We start from the raw sequence: 17,938 nt of genomic DNA, 5'->3' as shown, positions 1-17,938 counted from the left end.
TCGGGGGGAGGGGGGGGGGGGGTAGCGAAAGCATAATTATGAAAAATTAGACAGAACTAAGTATGCGCCTCCAGCTTGCCTTGTTGTGCCCATTCGGTAAGCCTTTTTTAATAAAAGGTGGTCCCCCCCCCCCCCACTCGAGGTATAAGCATTATGATGTGCTCGCATGCGCTCCTTTTTTCCATTATGCTCGGTTTGCTAAATAGGCTCCATTATAATACTTACTTACTTTTCCTCTCCGTGCCCAGGAGGACGCATGAAGACGTGCAACAACAGACGCTGGTAACAACCTCCGCCTCTCTCCAACTGTTCCACCCAAGTTGTTCTCTCTCTTCCACAGGGCGAAAAACAATCTTTAAGCAAGTCCTTAAAGGTAACTTAAAGGTGGCGTAAATGTGGCTTAAAGGATATACAATCTTTAAGCCACCTTTAAGTCACCTTAAAGCTGAGCTTATAGGTCCTTAATGTCCAAACTTCTTTAAGTCACCTTTAAGCCATCTTTAAGTGGTGGCATTTACGCTCCCTTTAAGTTGTCTTTACACCATCTTTAAGTTCCCTTTAAGTCAAGTTTGATCAAGCTGAACAATCAAAACATATTAAATGCAAAAGCTCTTTTATAGGGATGGGAGGGGGTGATTCCAAGGAAGGGGGGTGTTCCAGGCGGTTTAAAATTGTCGCTCCATTAAACACAGATCGCTATCATCAACACAGCTCTGATGGACACTGCAGATTGCCGTTATAAAAATCTTTATAAGTTTTTTTGGGGTTTCAAAATTATTGTACCGGTGAGCGCAGTCTCCGTATCTAAATCTGTGCATGAAATAATATGTTTGTATGTTTCTATTATAAATTAATCGGTGAAATCTCTCTCTCTCTCTCTCTCTCTCTCTCTCTCTCTCTCTCTCTCTCTCTCTCTCTCTCTTAGTTCATCCGGTTATTAAACGAAATAAAAAAAATGAACCAAAAATGCATGATTTAATTTAATAATCGGTTTAAGGTATGTATATTTTTTCAATTTCAATTATTTCTAGGTCTAATTCTAGATCTGCTAGATACATGTTAAAGATGAAAAGACTCTCAACTACCTTTGTTATATCGGACATGATATTACTGCTTTGTTTGTCTAGACATAGTTTTGTTCGTTTGTGTATATCTAATTAGAGTCTATTGTTTGTCCAACTTAAAAAAAACCCTGGAACTAACACAGAATATACAAGATATACACAACAGGTGTGCGTGTGTCCAGGTGCACGTCAGGGTTTCTAAAGGCGTTGAAATCTAAGTATGTACGTGTATACGATAAGTCTAGTGAATAAAAGTTTATCTACATTTGTAATTCATTTTCAAAGTATTAATTCCTAACTCTTGGTTTTAAAAATGTATCGTCTACAAATTAAAGATACATGTATGTACATGTAAGAGTAAAGAATTACAGTCAACTCGTAACTAAACCAACTCGTACCCAAACAGACTTGTAATCAAATTGTTCAAGTAAAAAATGACTTCTGTTAAATTACACCTGCCATCAAAGATTGATAAGAATTTATAAATTTGTCAATATAATAAATCGGTTTCTTAAAGATAAGATTGCATGTAAACAGAAATTTTCTATCAAATGTTGAAATAAACCTCAATCTTTGGCAAACTTTTTGGAGATGACATTATATTATCAAAAATCTACATTCATTTATCTCATAATTTCTTAATTATTGTAAATATATCAAAACCTAACCTTAACAGATTATCTTTTACATTTACAACCCAAGTATCAATGTTTACTACCGGACTAATGGATTATCAGTCTATTTGGGTACGAGTCGGTTTGGGTACGACTTCACTTGACTCCAGAGTAAAATCTAGAGGCTAATTAATTACTGTACCGGTGATCATTGATAGGGGTTAATTATTCAAATATATGTATAAGGGTAAATATGTCACAAACCCGCCCAGATATATCATACATTTGTATGTACAAGAATATGTATACATCATTTGCAATTGCCACATGCAATAAATACGTCACTGGTAATTGGTTATATTGTTTGTTATAGAATTGATAGTCTAAAAATCATGTATACAATTAAATATTTAGACATACTGGAACGGCGCCGTGATCATGAAAACCGGGAAATTGCGTAGAACTTATGCCCTAATAGTTCCAATGCATTTCCTTAAAGAAACGATTTCATCTTCTTCCTTGCATTTCATTTAGCTCTGAATTAGATAAACGTATATCTACTCGGTTTAAAGAATGTGGGCGCTTAAGATGTAGATTCGGCAGGAATCTGGGCGCACAAGGAGAGTGAAAATTTCATCAATTAATTTTGAATATTTTTCGAATTATAACCGTTATTTGGTTTCTGTTGGATGTGGAATGAGTGGAAAAATATTTGAAATGCAAAAGGTTTTATTATAATATGGGTCTAAATATAGCAACACTATGCAATTCATGCAAAATGAAATATTATTGCCAAATAATATGTTTTATGTCATCATTGTATCGTTAATTCTATTTTTAGAAATTCTAATTTAAGTTCCGGTTTTTATTGGTTATTTTTAGCTAATTTGTCCATCATGTATCTATTTATAAATGCCTGTGCTTGTACCTTGTCATTAGCCAATGAAATGAGAGTATTTCGATCACGTGTATATAACTTTGGATAGAGTTTGGGTGTCATCAGACCATCTTAGTTTATACACAGATGCTTCTGGCTCAGGTAAAGGCATGTCGTAATCGCCGGAATGGGGACGGAATAAATTAAAAAAAATATATTATGTAGGCCTATAATCATATTATATCTGTATCACAACCTTTCTTTGGAAGTATTATTTTTCGGAAAAATAAATTATGAACTTGGTAATTTATATTTTATCAAGACAATGTATTAAGGATGCGAATGAAGAACTCGATCGGCTTAATTCAGATATCTTCTTAGAACTGGAAAAAATACATATAAAGACTTTGTTTGAATATACATATATATAGATATACAAGCATTTTTTATAAGATTACATGCAACACATTTTAAAGTATAGAGTCGACTGAATAGAGAAAATATCTACAAAAGCATCCTTATCGCTACCACAAAGTTGGGAAAAGACCCCACCCCCCCCCCCCACCCCCCCCCCCCCCCCCGGGGGCGAAAAATTACACGGGGTCGGCCAGCTGATCAATAAAATACATGTAACTGAGTTGCAAAGTTAACAATAAGAGAGGAAAAACTACATTCAAAGAAATTGTTTTGAGATTTTGATAAATATGAGACATAAAAAGCGACCCCACCCCTTTTTTAAAAAAAAAAGAAGATAAAAATTCCAAATATATGGTTAATTATTGTGAAATTAAAATGTGTATAAATTTTTTTTAATGTTTCATTTTGCATTGTTGGCAATATATAGTAAACAAGAGGCCCATGGGCCACATCGCTCACCTGAGGAACAATAGGTATGATAAAATCAGCTTAATGGAGTCATAATACAAACTATCTGGACAATGTACAATAATACATGTTGATCCTGTATAAATAAAATCCATTTTTCCCCTGGATATTCTTATGTTTATAATCATTAGTCCCTTTTCTAACAGGATGATTTTATAGTCATATCATATGTTGAGTATTGCAGTTCTCAAAGAGATCCTTAACAATTGTTTATATATGGGATATAAACGTACATAAACTCTGAACCTTCTTGTGAGGCCAAAGAATTGTCCTGGGGCCAAAGTCTTAACAATTATAAAGAATCATCCGGCTGATTATTTTCTGAGAAAAAGATTTTTACAGATTTACCATATATATTCCTTTGTTAAACTTTGACCCCCCATTGTGGCCCCACCCTATCCCTGGGGATCATGATTTTCACAACTTTGAATTTACACTACCTGAGGACGCTTCCACACAAGTTTAAGCTTTCCTGGCTGATTAGTTTCTGAGAAGAAGATTTTTAAAGATTTACTCTATATATTCCTATGTAAAACTTTGACATTCCATTGTGGCCCCACCCTACCCTCGGGGGTCATGATTTTCACAACTATGAATCTACACTACCTGATGATGCTTCCACACAAGTTTCAGCTTTACTGGCTGATTAGTTTCTGAGAAGAAGATTTTTAAAGATTTACTCTATATATTCTTATGTAAAACTTCGATCCCCCATTGTGGCTCCACCCTACCCCCCGGGGGTCATGATTTTCACAACTTTAAATCACACTACCTGAGGATGCTTTCACACAAGTGTCAGCTTTCCTGGCTGATTAGTTTCTGAGAAGAAGATTTGTAAAGTTTACTCTATATATTCCTATGTAAAACGTGGACACCCCATTGTGGCCCCACCCTACCCCCGGGGATCATGATTTTCACAACTATCAATTTACACTAACTGAGGATGCTTCAACACAAGTTTCAGCTTTCCTGGCTGATTAGTTTCTGAGAAGAAGATTTTTAAAGATTTACTTTATATATTCCTATGTTAAACTTCGACACCCCATTGTGGCCCCACCCTACCCCCGGGGATCATGATTTTCACAACTTTGAATCTACACCCAATGTTTATATTTTCAACCACTTTACACGTGGTTGAACATGAACGATAACTCTGTTCTGAATATTATCGTTTAGTATAAATAACCGCTAGATGGTGAAATAAGACATACATCTTAAAAGATTTTCATGTTTTAAAATAAGTCAAAGTAGGATATGAAATGAAAAACGACCAGTACTTTACTGGCTGATTAGTTTCTGAGGAGGAGATTTTTAAAGATTTACTCTATATATTCCTATGTAAAACTTCGATCCCCCATTGTGGCCCCACCCTACCCCCGGGGGTCATGATTTTCACAACTTTGTATTTACACTACCTGAGGATGCTTTCACACAAGTTTCAGCTTTCCTGGTCTTATGGTTCATGAGAAGAAGATTTTTAAAGATTTACTCTATATATTCATATGTTAAACTTCGACCCCCCATTGTGGCCCCACCCTACCCCCAGGGGGTCATGATTTTCACAACTTTGAATCTACACTACCTGAGGATGCTTCCACTCAAGTTTCAGCTTTTCTGGCTGATTAGTTTCTGAGAAGAAGATTTTTAAAGATTTATCTATATATTCCTATGTAAAACTTCGACCACCCATTAAGGCCCCATCCTACCCTCGGGGGATCATGATTTTCACACTTATGAATCTACACTTCCTGAGGATGCTTCCACACAAGTGTCAGCTTTCCTGGTCTTATGGTTCATGAGAAGAAGATTTTTAAAGATTTACTCTTTAATTCCTATGTTAAATTTCTACCCCCAATTGTGGCCCCACCCTACCCCCGGGGGTCATGATTTTCACAAATTAGAATCTACACTACCTGAGGATGCTTCCACACAAGTGTCAGCTTTCCTGGTCTTATGGTTCATGAGAAGAAGATTTTTAAAGATTTACTCTATATATTCCTCTGTTAAACTTCAACCCCCTATTGTGGCCCCATCCTACCCCCGGGGGTCATGATTTTCACAAATTAGAATCACACTACCTGATGATGCTTCCACACAAGTTTCAGCTTTCCTGGTCTTATGGTTCATGAGAAGAAGAATTTCTCGAAAATTTTCATAAATACCTAATTATCTCCCTTTGCAAAAGGGCGTGATCCTTAATTTTCACAAATTTAAATCCCCGTAGGCTAAGGATGCTTTGTGCCAAGTTTGGTTGAAATTGGCCCAGTGGTTCTTGAGAAGATGTTGAAAATGTGAAAAGTTTACAGACAGACGGACAGACTGACAGACAGACGGACGACAGACAAAATGTGATCAGAATAGCTCACTTGAGCTTTCAGCTCAGGTGAGCTAAAAAGCATAGCATGCAGGTGAAAATTGTCAATTTCTTTTTTATTTCAAGCAATTACAGGTATTCCGGGATATGAGTAAGACGTCCTGATTGTCGGTTCAATACAAATTTACTTAGTGAAGTTTGTCGATAAAAAATTTCTGGAGAGTTATTATTAAACAGATTTACAGCCACTTTGGAACATGTACTGTTTACCATAAAGCAGCTACTTAATTTTGTAAAATTATCGTCAAAACAGTATATATTTTAAAATATTTTATAATTTAAAACCCTTTTAGTTCATAAACGATCAAATTCATCTGACCCACTCCATTCCTTCGTTTCAGAAATCCAATTTCCGAAGAAAAAAAAAATTACAAAAACATAAACATACTAGTATAGTTACCCTTACTATTTCTTTAAAACTTTTTAATTTTTGACAAAACTTTGTGCTTTAATTAATCATTATAAAACTTCTTTTCATAACAGTTTTAGATTGTTTTATTATTCATTTTGCACTTGCACAACAAAGGTATAAATACATGTATAGTTACATACATTTTTCCGCGAAAAATTACCAAATATTTGCAAGTCATTTAATTCTAATTCAGAAAAGTAAAAGATAGAAAAGCTGTCACTGTTACAGCAAACGGGGTTTTATTTTGTATGAACAGTATCCATAATCCAATAATCAACCCTGAATTAATTAATACTACGTATCCAGAGAAATTCGGTACTCTATGTGCAATATTTTTGCCAAAAAAGATTAAGTTCAATTGTTGTTACTTTTTCCCTTAAATTTATCATAAAATCAAAACTCTAGCAATTTGCATACCTCTGATATACCTCTGATATATGTATAATCGATCTGCAAAAGAACAACTACCTATCTTGAAAAGTGTACGAGAATAAGGGTACCCTTTTGGCAGCTGCCCCACCTCTCGCCCGCCCGCCATTTTTACTATTTCAATAACCGAATTTTTCCTTTGGAAAACCCGGATAAAAATTCTCTCAAAATTCTTAGAATTCAGAAGTAAAGGAGCTACATGGGACCTCACGCCGGCCTCCGAACCCAATGCGTTCAAAATATATTCACCCCAAAAGGAGAATTCTTGACCCGTCTCATTTCTAGAAAATAGTACGCATTAACTTATATTCCAGTTTGAATCACATGTTAAATTGTTTTAGAGAAATAAGATATTAGGCATTTCTTATTAACCCTTAGCATATAATACCACGAGAGTTTTAAATTAGCGCATTCGTCACACCGGAATGATTTTTATATACATGAACCTCTTCCTGTTTGGTCCAGTTTTAATCATACCTCAATAATTTTCTAAAAATAATAACGGTATTTTCGATAGAAAAGGTTTTATTCATTAAAAGCTTATTGCAACAGTTTAGCTGAATAATATGTATATTTTCGTCCATTCCGGTGTCGTATAATTTAAGGTCCGGTGTCGTATAATTTAAGGTTCGCCCTGTAAAATGGTCCGGGGCGGACCATAAATGTTAACTTTTAAGGTCCGCCTTTGCACTTAAAGGGTCCAGCCGGCGATTACGGCATGCCTTTTCCCGCAGCAAGGCAGTTGCCATATAAGGTCATGTCAAAATTCGACAAACTTGTAGACTTTACATTTGTCAATTTGTATCATGTCAGATGTGCTATTGCCGATTCTGAAGATACAAATAAATATAATGCAGAAACTGCGGATTTATATGTTACACGATCAGAATCACACACGTTCATACTCAGACTCACACACCAACACGATTGCGTATTCGGATTTACAAATTTACAGGTCTGGATTTTTGAACACGGGTCCACCCCATATTAAACGGGGAGGGTCATAATTCAAATTCAAATTAGTTAAAAACAAAAACACTGTGCCGGATAATTATGCCAGTGCCAAGGTGGCATTTTTGCACCCGTTTAAATTGCAGTTTCAGAAATGTCCATATATACGAAATGTTAGACCATTGTCTAGAGAGTATATAACCACTTTTGTTTTTAGTGTGTTTCACCTGAGAGGTGAGATATTTACCTTTAAACATTAATATCGCATAGGAAAATGATAATTCCCATAGGAGAATTGATTCTCCTACAGGAAATATTGACAATCCTATAGGATTTTTTAAAAGTCCTATAGGAAATATATATCCTATAGGAGAATGGTATTTCCTGTAGGAATTTGATTCTGAATCAGACATGTAGTTTTCCTATTATAGGACATTAAGTTTTCCTATAGGAAGTTCTTGCATTCCGATAGGAAATTTCAAATTACCTATAGGAATATTGTTTTCCCTATGGGAAAAATTATTTTCCTATAGGAATTTATTTTTGAAAGGTAAATATATCACCTGATAGGTGAGATACACTGATAACAAAGGTGGTTGTTAACTCTTTAAGCAATGTTCTATCATATGGCATATTTGAATTGTTCGATATATGCAGCTTAGACGGGTGCAAAAATGCCACCTTGGCACTGGCATAATTATCCGGCACAATGTTATACGCTCCATATATTACGCATATATTCCATTCCATTTCAGTATACTAGTTAGCTATTAGATGTGATAAAGAGTATGTCTTTAATATCTTAAACCAGTCCTTTTTGGTATGACTATTAAGGGAGAAGTACGCACTCTATATTCATTGTAATTGTCAGAGTTAACTCCCTTTGAATATTTAAATGACTTGTGTACATAATATGAATTATGATATTGCAATTGTATTATACTTTCATTTAGATTTAGATGGAAATTATGTACAAGTTAATTATTTAATACTTATTTTTCTGATGATATATTTGCAGGGTTTATATTAATACATCATCAAACACAAACATCTGCACGTTACTATGTCTACAATAAAATTTCATCTTAAATCCTATCCAATAATAATATTTTCTAGCATCTTTCGTCATCAAACGCCATGTTGTGAAACGGCTGGTGGGAATGTTACTAGTATCCTATTTAAAGAAAGTCGATAGAGCGATGATGCAATGACGATGACGCGATAGAGCATCGCATCACCGCTATCGCATCATCGTCATCGCGCCATCGCATCATCGTCATCGCATCATTGTCATCGCACCATCGCACTATCGACTCAAACGTCGATGGTGCGATGATGCGATAGTGAACAACATGGCCCTATCCGGATTCCAACAAACACAGAAAGTTTGTGATTTTTGATCTGCGGTAAAAAATTAACAATGCTTAAAGGGTTTTTTTTTTAAAGTTATGAATATAAATTTCGCGTCACAATAATTTGTAATCTTTCGGTATGCGGAAAGAGAAATAAAGAAAGACAGCAGTACCCCTAAGCTTAATCTTATGTGTAAAGAACAATGAAATGTAGCGTAATCTGTTAAGACAATAGATTTAACCGCAATACTCTATTTTGGGAGTGGGCATTTAAACAAATAAAGATAGCCGAAGACTAATGATTTTTATTAACTGAACAGTTTAGAAATCTTTGAATGTAAGGATTATCTGGATAAAATCTACGCATTATATCATGAAACATTTAAAAGACGTCTTTAAGACGTTGGCCAAACTCCAGTTTAGTTCTAAATTATGTTTTAGAATAATTGTAGGCAATGTACTCCTCAGCTTACCATAAAATGTTCGAAAACGTAAAGAGAAACTGTCGGCTATAACTGTCAATGTGAGTTGACGTGGAAGTGATTGTTATAAAATGGAATGTGATTCCGAAGATTCTCATGCCCAAGACAGAATACCAATGTCTGAAACATTCAAGAGAGTTTTGGAACAACTAAATCTTAACAGTTCTAGTGATGACCATTTAACTAATCTTGATTGTTTAGATGGGGTTACTCGGCTGAAACGGAGAGGAAGTCAAAGTGATGAAGATGCAGGTATCTTATGTTTGTCTTCAGCTTCAAGTAGACGGCGAGCTAGTGTTTGTGTAGGACAAATTAAAACGGTAAAGTCACCGCTTGAACAAAGACATTGCAGACGAAAATCTGTGCAATGGATTGATGAACGATTTATTGTACCATTAGCACATGAACCAAGTTCGGAGGAGAAACATGCAGCAAGAATATTTATAAAAACTGTTCCAAAATCTATCTTGAAATCTTCGCAAGAAAACATCGTATCTAGTCATCCAAAGATAAGTCTTTCAAAGGAAAATTGACTCTAGGCTCCTCTTTTTTACTTTGTGATTTAACAATACTCAATGTTATCATATACTCAGTGTTATCATATAGGGGATAAGAAGTTAGGTGAACTTTACCTGTACTCTATATCGTTTAACCTTGTACGTATATGCATGATTTTATCGATTAAAACATTGTGCATAATATGATTTTCTTGCAGTTGATTATATTAAAACGAGACCTTAACGTATCACAGCAGAATTTTATTGGATAGGGTGTTAAGTCATCATTTAGAAAATTTCGACTAGCATTTATCTACGGTAATTCCATTATATGATGACAATGACTATTGTAAAACTACTCGTTTATTTAAATTTTATTTTTATGATGCCAAATAAATTATTAATGTGTTCCGTATAGTTTTCGTTTTGTTTCTTATTAAAAGGGTCTTTCGTTTCCAACCAAAAAGCCTCTTGTCTGTTTTAGGATTTCTTTTATTTTTTTTTATTATTACTTTTCTTAAAATTAATTTTTGGCCTTAATTTTAAGCCGTGGTATATAGCACGCAAGGCGTTTAAGATCGCCCGAGCTGAAAATTTTTTTGCACATGTTATTTCACAAAGTTTCTGAAGTATCTTTTAACAGGTTTAAAATATTGTGTTGTGGCATGTTACGCAAACGTTGCTCGGATTTACAAGGGTCTTAGTTTGATATTAAGAAAAAGTGTCTGGTCCTTCTCTTAGAGACTTATGTTAGTCAATAAAGTGTTTCAGAAGGTGTCACTACAATATTAAATTTTACAATATTCTTACCAAAATTGCGCAACTTTAGATACAGATTAAAAAATCAAAACGAACTCCTGGGAAATATCCTCTTGACATCTTTTTAAACAACACTTCATTTACAATTTCCTAGCAAAATACACACGTGCATCCAGCAAGGCGTGATACTTTGTTTACCTCGAAGTTACCCCTCCGGAAACAACACGCATCAAAAATTCAAATGACCCCGCATTATTACAAAACTGGAAAAGTTAAACCTCTTACAAATTGTTTTTCAGCTCATAAAAAATCAGCTCCTGTCGCGCGTGGAAACGCCCCAAATTCAAAGGGCAATTTGGGAATTATTTTGTCTCGGCCTATGCTGCCTATGACCTTCACAACAACTGAACAAGATCAATTGCAATAGTTTAACCTTCATTGATGTGTGTACAAGTGGTTAAATCTGAAAACATAACAAAGCGTTCATTAACATACAAAATACAACTAAAAAAGTATAGATGTACTTTGCAATACAAGAAAGATTGCATGACTAGATATTTGACTATTTGGTGTAAAACAAATAAACCTGATCTATTTGATAAGGAAAATCCACATTTTACAACATGCCATTTGCACTACATTTTCGCGCGGTTTCTGAATGTAAATAAACAGCCTAATACACATGTATACTTGTCATCATGCACTTAATTCTTCCTACAGTTTTCTGTCAATGTGTTTAATCTAAATACTATAAAAAGTTACAAAATGTTAAGTCTAATGATGAACCTGATTAAGCTTAAATACACTAAACATTGCTATAGAGAGATTCTAAAAATAGCACACTGGTGGCAGATAAACAAAGTCAAAACCTGCATAAAAATATCGCCTTGCAAATCAGAAAACATATATATGCATTCATAGAAATTAGACATATTACAAATTCTACTCGCTCCATTGTGCTCCAATGCTTGTCAACATGGTCAAACAAATGAGTATGTGAAAATAAATAATGCAGCCCTGCTTGGCTACCCGTTGCATGTACGTACACTGTACAACTTATCCGGAACATGTGGGTCAAACATAAAATACAAAATACAAACAGTGCAGATATAATATTTCCGGAATAAGTAACACTACACAGCCATATTTTGAAATACCAGAATAGCGCCGTGGATACAGTAGGAAAGAAGGAAGAGGCATGCAACACCAAGAAGGCTCTGTTACAACGCACTTTGAAAAATTACGTACTTTGAAAAAACTTTCGAAGTGCGTTAATTGTGGGACCAAGTGAACGCACTTTGAAAATTTTATCAAAGTAATTTTTTCAATTTTTTTTAATTTGGGGGCCTAACGGGCTCTAAATTTTCCTAATCATAACTTTATTGAACAGCAATTTGTTTTACACGTATATCACAGTGTTTAAAACTAGAGTGTACAGTTTTGGGTAGGTAGCGCTGTTTGTCGAATCGAGAGAACTAGTACTGGTACTGTACCAGTTATCGGCTAAGACCAATCATCGGCTAAACTGAGGGTTCGGGTTTATAGCATGCGACTATCCAAGATTTTTTAATTCAGTCGTCTGTTTCGAATAAAGAAAAGTAAGTTTGCTTGAAAACTTTCTTGAATATGTTTTAAACATGAGCTTTAACGATCATTGTTTACCGCTGATTTACATCTTTGCACTTTCAGCTGTGGGGAAAGTGACGTAATAAGTTAAAAATAGAATATGACCTCTTTGTGATACGTTATCATATCCCTTCTTTGATTTGACATATAATATCAATGCATATTAAATTTCTCAACAATAGGAATTCACTAAATTCTGAAGGATTCATGGTGCAGTTGAACGCCTAATTGCACAATTATGTATTGAACAGCATACGTTTTTATGTATTACCGTATGATGATAAACGGATAATTTTATGAGTTCTGTTTATGTATAATAACCCCACAACCTATAGGCTGACCCTGCAATGGACATAATTCAATTTTCACTTTGCAGAATATGAAATCAACATGTAAACGAATTTTACTGGGTTATTATCACGAAGCCGATAACTGGTACAGTAAATCGTAAAAACTCGGCAAATTCGGAGCGTGCTAAATAGCTTTCACAGCGCTACTGCAGTATAGTTTTTGAAAAAATGAAAGTTTTTCAGAACTAAAATTTTTTGATGATTGCTTTTGGATACATTGGTCAATGATTCTTTGCTTTATGTTTGGTAAAAAGTGTTGAATTGTGCTTTTATAATTACTAATGTATGAGAATTCCAAATTATCTAGGATGCCATAAATTTTCTTAGTCCAGGAATTGGAATTGATCTTTCCCTGATATAATTTAAATGCCAAAGAATTAGATGTTATCAAGTGATTCCAATATTTAATGCTTGAGAATGATATTTTAGACCAAAGTGATAACCTGTTTAATTCTGCCAAACAACCAGCATTAGATGCTTTGCAATGTAATCCAAGTATATCTTTAAGAAATTTTACATGAAATTTTTCGATAACTGAAATATCTTTCAATGAGAGATCCACTCCCCATATTTCACAATAATAAAGAAGTACAGGAAGTACAATAGAATCAAAAAGTTTTTCTAAGAGCTTACATGGATTATCAATACCAATTATTTTTTTCATTTTAAAATATGCTTTTCTGGCCTTTTCAACAAGCACAGATGTTGCTAAATTAAACTTCCCATTACTTTTCAATACAATACCCAAATAACAGTATTTTGATACAACTTGCATAGTATTTCCATTGAAAGTGAAATTGATGCATTGATGTTTACTATTTGAGTTAAAAATCATGATTTTAGATTTATCAACATTGACTTGTAATTTCCAATTTGAACAATAGTTATAAAGAATATCTAAACTAGTTTGTAAACCACTTTTGATCTCTGATAAAATAACAATATCATCAGCATAAAGCAGACAGTTTACATTGAGATTATTTACATGTACAGGTTCACATTTTACATTTTGTTTCAAGTCACTGACAATACTATCAATAAATATATTGAAAAGTGTAGGGCTAAGAACATCCCCTTGTTTGACACCACATTCAGAGTTAAATATTTTACCTAATCCATCAGAAAATTGTATCCCACTGGTTGTGTTGCTATACATGGAAAAAAGAATATTAAATAATTTTTGAGAAATATTGGAGTTAAGGAGCTTATAAAATAAACCTTCTCTCCATACAGTGTCGAATGCTTTTCTAAGGTCAATGAAAGCAGCATATACTTTTTTACTTTTATAATGGTCAATGATAGTTTTTATAGAGAACAAGTGGTCTGATGTTCCACAGTTTTCTTTGAAGCCAATTTGATTTTCACTTATAAGTGACATGGACTTTACAAATTCAAGTAACCTAATATGTATTATTCTATTGAAAAGTTTTCCAATATTTGAGGTAATTGATATACCTCTGTAATTGCTAGGATCAAGCCTATTTCCAGATTTATATAACAAAACTAAATAACTCTCATTCCAGCTTTGAGGAAATGTACCAGAATTTAGTATAAAATTAAACAACTTTCCCAAAGAATTTAACATTAAATAACCTCCATGTTTTAACATCTCATTTGCTACCATATCTGTAGATGAGCTTTTCCCATTTTTCAGAGATTTTGAGGCAGTTTTTATTTCATTTATGGTGATTTCTGGTTCAAGGAAATTGCTTTGGTGTAGTTTATTTTTCATAGCATGAAATTTTTTTAATATATCTTTATGAAACTCATTAAGATTGTTGTCAGCTTTATTGAAGTTTGTAAAAAAAAATTGGTAAAATTCTTCAGAATTAACTTCACGAGACACACATCTTAAAAGAGTTTCATGTTTTAACATAAATCAAAGTTGAATGTGATATGAAAAACGATCAGTACTTACGTATTTTGATAATATTACCCGAACACTTATACTTCCGCTGGAAATTTCACAGGAACTAGACAAATCTCGGTGAAGTCTTGTGAACTTTCATTCGAGCACCTCTAGATTTATTACATACTTAGCAAGTTTAGGTCGAAAAAGTAAGTAAAAGTTTGTGTTTCTTCCATCGGCAAGCTTTTTAAATTATTTAAAGTTGCAGAACAATTGTTTATTAATGTGAATTCTAAGTTTTGGGTGATTAGCCTTATCTCGTTTTTACGAACTATTTTTTGCACAGCTGATCTCAGAAAATATCAGAGATATAACTATGAAATATTCAGGATAGGTAGTCTATAGTTTGAAGTTGTGCACTATTATGTTGCTTTACGTGGAGCTTAGGCAAATCATTGGGTACGAATTTTCATTCAAAATTTTCATACGTTTTGGTCTGTAATCTCTGTATCTTTTATCAGTTGATATTTTGTTAAGACATTGTTAAAGACATTTGTATAACAAAAGTGGTAGAGAATCAAAAGTTCTTTCCAACAAATCAAGAAAAAGGGGCTGGTCCCTTTATTTAGGGGCCAAGAGACTCGTAATGTCTATTACAAATAACTTAAAAACGATTTAGATTTTGTAATGCATTATAGTTGCAAAGTTGTTGATCGTAACAATAGTATAATCATTGTGACGCTCATTTATAACGTAATAAGAGATTTTTAGGGGGCCAAAGTACTTTGATGCAATATATCTAGAGAAGGAGACATAATTTGTTAAGCATTGTAGAAGAGAAAATGTCTGCAATGATGATAGTAAGCGATTCCACTAATCGAAACACCAATTTATGTTCCCATTAAGGATCTACAGGACTGGCCCCATAAATATTCAATCATTTGTGTTTCAAAAATGATCAACAATTCAAGATGGTTGTAAGAACAAAAATTGTTAGTGTTCGTGAGACTTTTCGTATGATATCAACAAAAAGGGGCTGGCCCCCTTTATGAGGGGCCAAGAGTCTTGTAAAGTCTATTACAAATAACATAATAACGATTACTATTTTGTAATGCATCATAAAAGCAAAGCTGTTGATCGTGACAGGATCTGTTTGTGAAACTCTTTGCCACACCCATTTATGACGTAATTAGGGATATTCAAGGGCCAAAGTCTTTAAACTTTGATGCAAAAAATCTAGAGAAGGAGACATATTTTGTTAAACATTGAAGAAGAGAAAATGTTTGTATTGATAATGTAAATCGATTCTAATATTCGAAACACCAGTGTCTGTTCCAATTAAAAATCTGCAGGGTTGGCCCCTAAAATATTCATTCTCTTGTATCTCAAAAATGAACAACAATTCAAAATTGGTGTAAGAACAAAAATTGTTAGTATTCGTTAGACCTATCTATTATTATAAGACATATAAATCTACTATAAATAATATATCAATATATGGATTATAGAAGCACAGTCATTGATCGTAACAATATCCATATGAAAAAAATAATTGCTTCGCCCATGGATGACGTATTTAGGGATTTTAATTCATTATCTGAAAGTTGGGGGGGGGGGGGTATTCTGAAATTGTATATTGTATCGGTATTTCATTGTATCATTTAAACAAAATCGGACGGAAGACCTACTCGTTACTCGTAACGAGATCGTATCTAGTTTTTGTTATATCTTTGTTTCTTTTTCACTATTATTATTATTGGGTTTTTTCCTGTCACGTTTTTTTTCAAAAATGCTTAAGCAGATTTTAATGAAACTTTCTCATCTTATTCATGAAAAAATTTGTTAGAAAATTACGTGAGATTTTTTAATGTGTCACAGGGGCAGATGAACCACTCGGAACTACTCGGATGTCTCGCGCACTCGGAACTACTCGGATGTCTCGCGCACTCGACATTAACCTCGGACGTCATGCGATGGCATCCATAGCACGCTTTGAATGTTGGGAAAGGAACTACATTTAACCTAGTTTCGGTTTCACTTTTACTTTTACCGAGGTCACATTTTTTGTTATTATAGAGACTCCGCTAAAATTGATTCCATTAAGTTCCTGTTTGTTATGTGCGTCTTCTGCCAGAAGGCTACACTCATTTACAAAACAAAAGGCAAAAAATGAGAACTACCAAAACACAGTGGAGGATTTCTTAGGTAATATTTTAATTATGAATTGAATTATGAATTGAACAGGTCCAGAATATTGAGAATAATATCTTGATTTAGCTGATAACTTGAATTAGATATAAAGCTTTTTAAGCTATTGATAATTGCTAGATAAAACTACATATATAAAAAGCTATAGTAGTTAGGTTATTTAAGTTATATAGCTAAATCAAGAGATAGTACTGGACCTGTTGAATAGAAATTGATTATTGTAGCTGGTTTGGTCATCGAATCAAAGAAATAAACTGCATTAATTTAAGGCAAAATCTTTTTATTTAGAAATTACACCCCTATGAAGGAGCCCAAATTCTTCGTTTTAACGTTAACAAACTGATATAATTAAACGCTTAAGAGACTCCCTAAATCTTTTGGTATGAATACTTACGCCCTTATATAACCTTAATTACATGAATACAAAGAAATAAACAGCATTAGTCGAATGAAAAATCTTTTTATTAAGAAATTACATTCCCATGTCAGAAGGAACCCATATTCTATATTTTAACGTTAAAAAATGGATATAGTTTAACGCTTAGTAGACCTCTTAAAACTTTTGAGATTATGACTTACACCCTCAATTCTACTTTAGTGCCTTAATACAAAGAAATAATCAGCTTTAGTTTCAGGAAAAATCCTTTTATTGAGAAATAACACCTTCAGAGAAAACCCATAATTTTCATTTTATCGTTAAAAAATCAGTGTAGTAATTAATCATTTAGGAAACTCCCTAAATCTTTTGTTATGAATACCTACACCCGTATTTATTCTTCATTACATGAATACAAAAAAATAAACAGCAATAGTTGAAGGCAAAATCATTTTATTATGAAAAAACAACTCCAAGAAAGAACCAAATTTTTCTATTTTAGCATTAACAAATGGGTATACTGAAATGCTTAAGAGACCCCATAAATGTTTCAGAATTGTTACCTAAACCCTCATTTATCCTTTATTACAATAATACCAAGAATTAAACAGCATTAGTTAAATGAAAAATCATTAATTAAGAAATTACATCCCCAGGAAAGAACCCATATTCTTCAGTTTAACGTTCAAAAATGGATATAGTTAAACGCTTAGTAGACCCCCAAAAACTTTTGGGATTAAGACTTACACCCTCATTTCTCCTTTACTACATAAATACGAAGAAATAATCAGCATTAGTTTCAGGAAAAATTCTTTCATTTAGAAATTATACCC

Source organism: Crassostrea angulata, chromosome 10 (assembly GCF_025612915.1).
Source record: "Crassostrea angulata isolate pt1a10 chromosome 10, ASM2561291v2, whole genome shotgun sequence".
NCBI classification, from domain to species: Eukaryota; Metazoa; Mollusca; class Bivalvia; order Ostreida; family Ostreidae; genus Magallana; species Magallana angulata.
Note: the sequence above shows the minus strand (reverse complement) of the source record.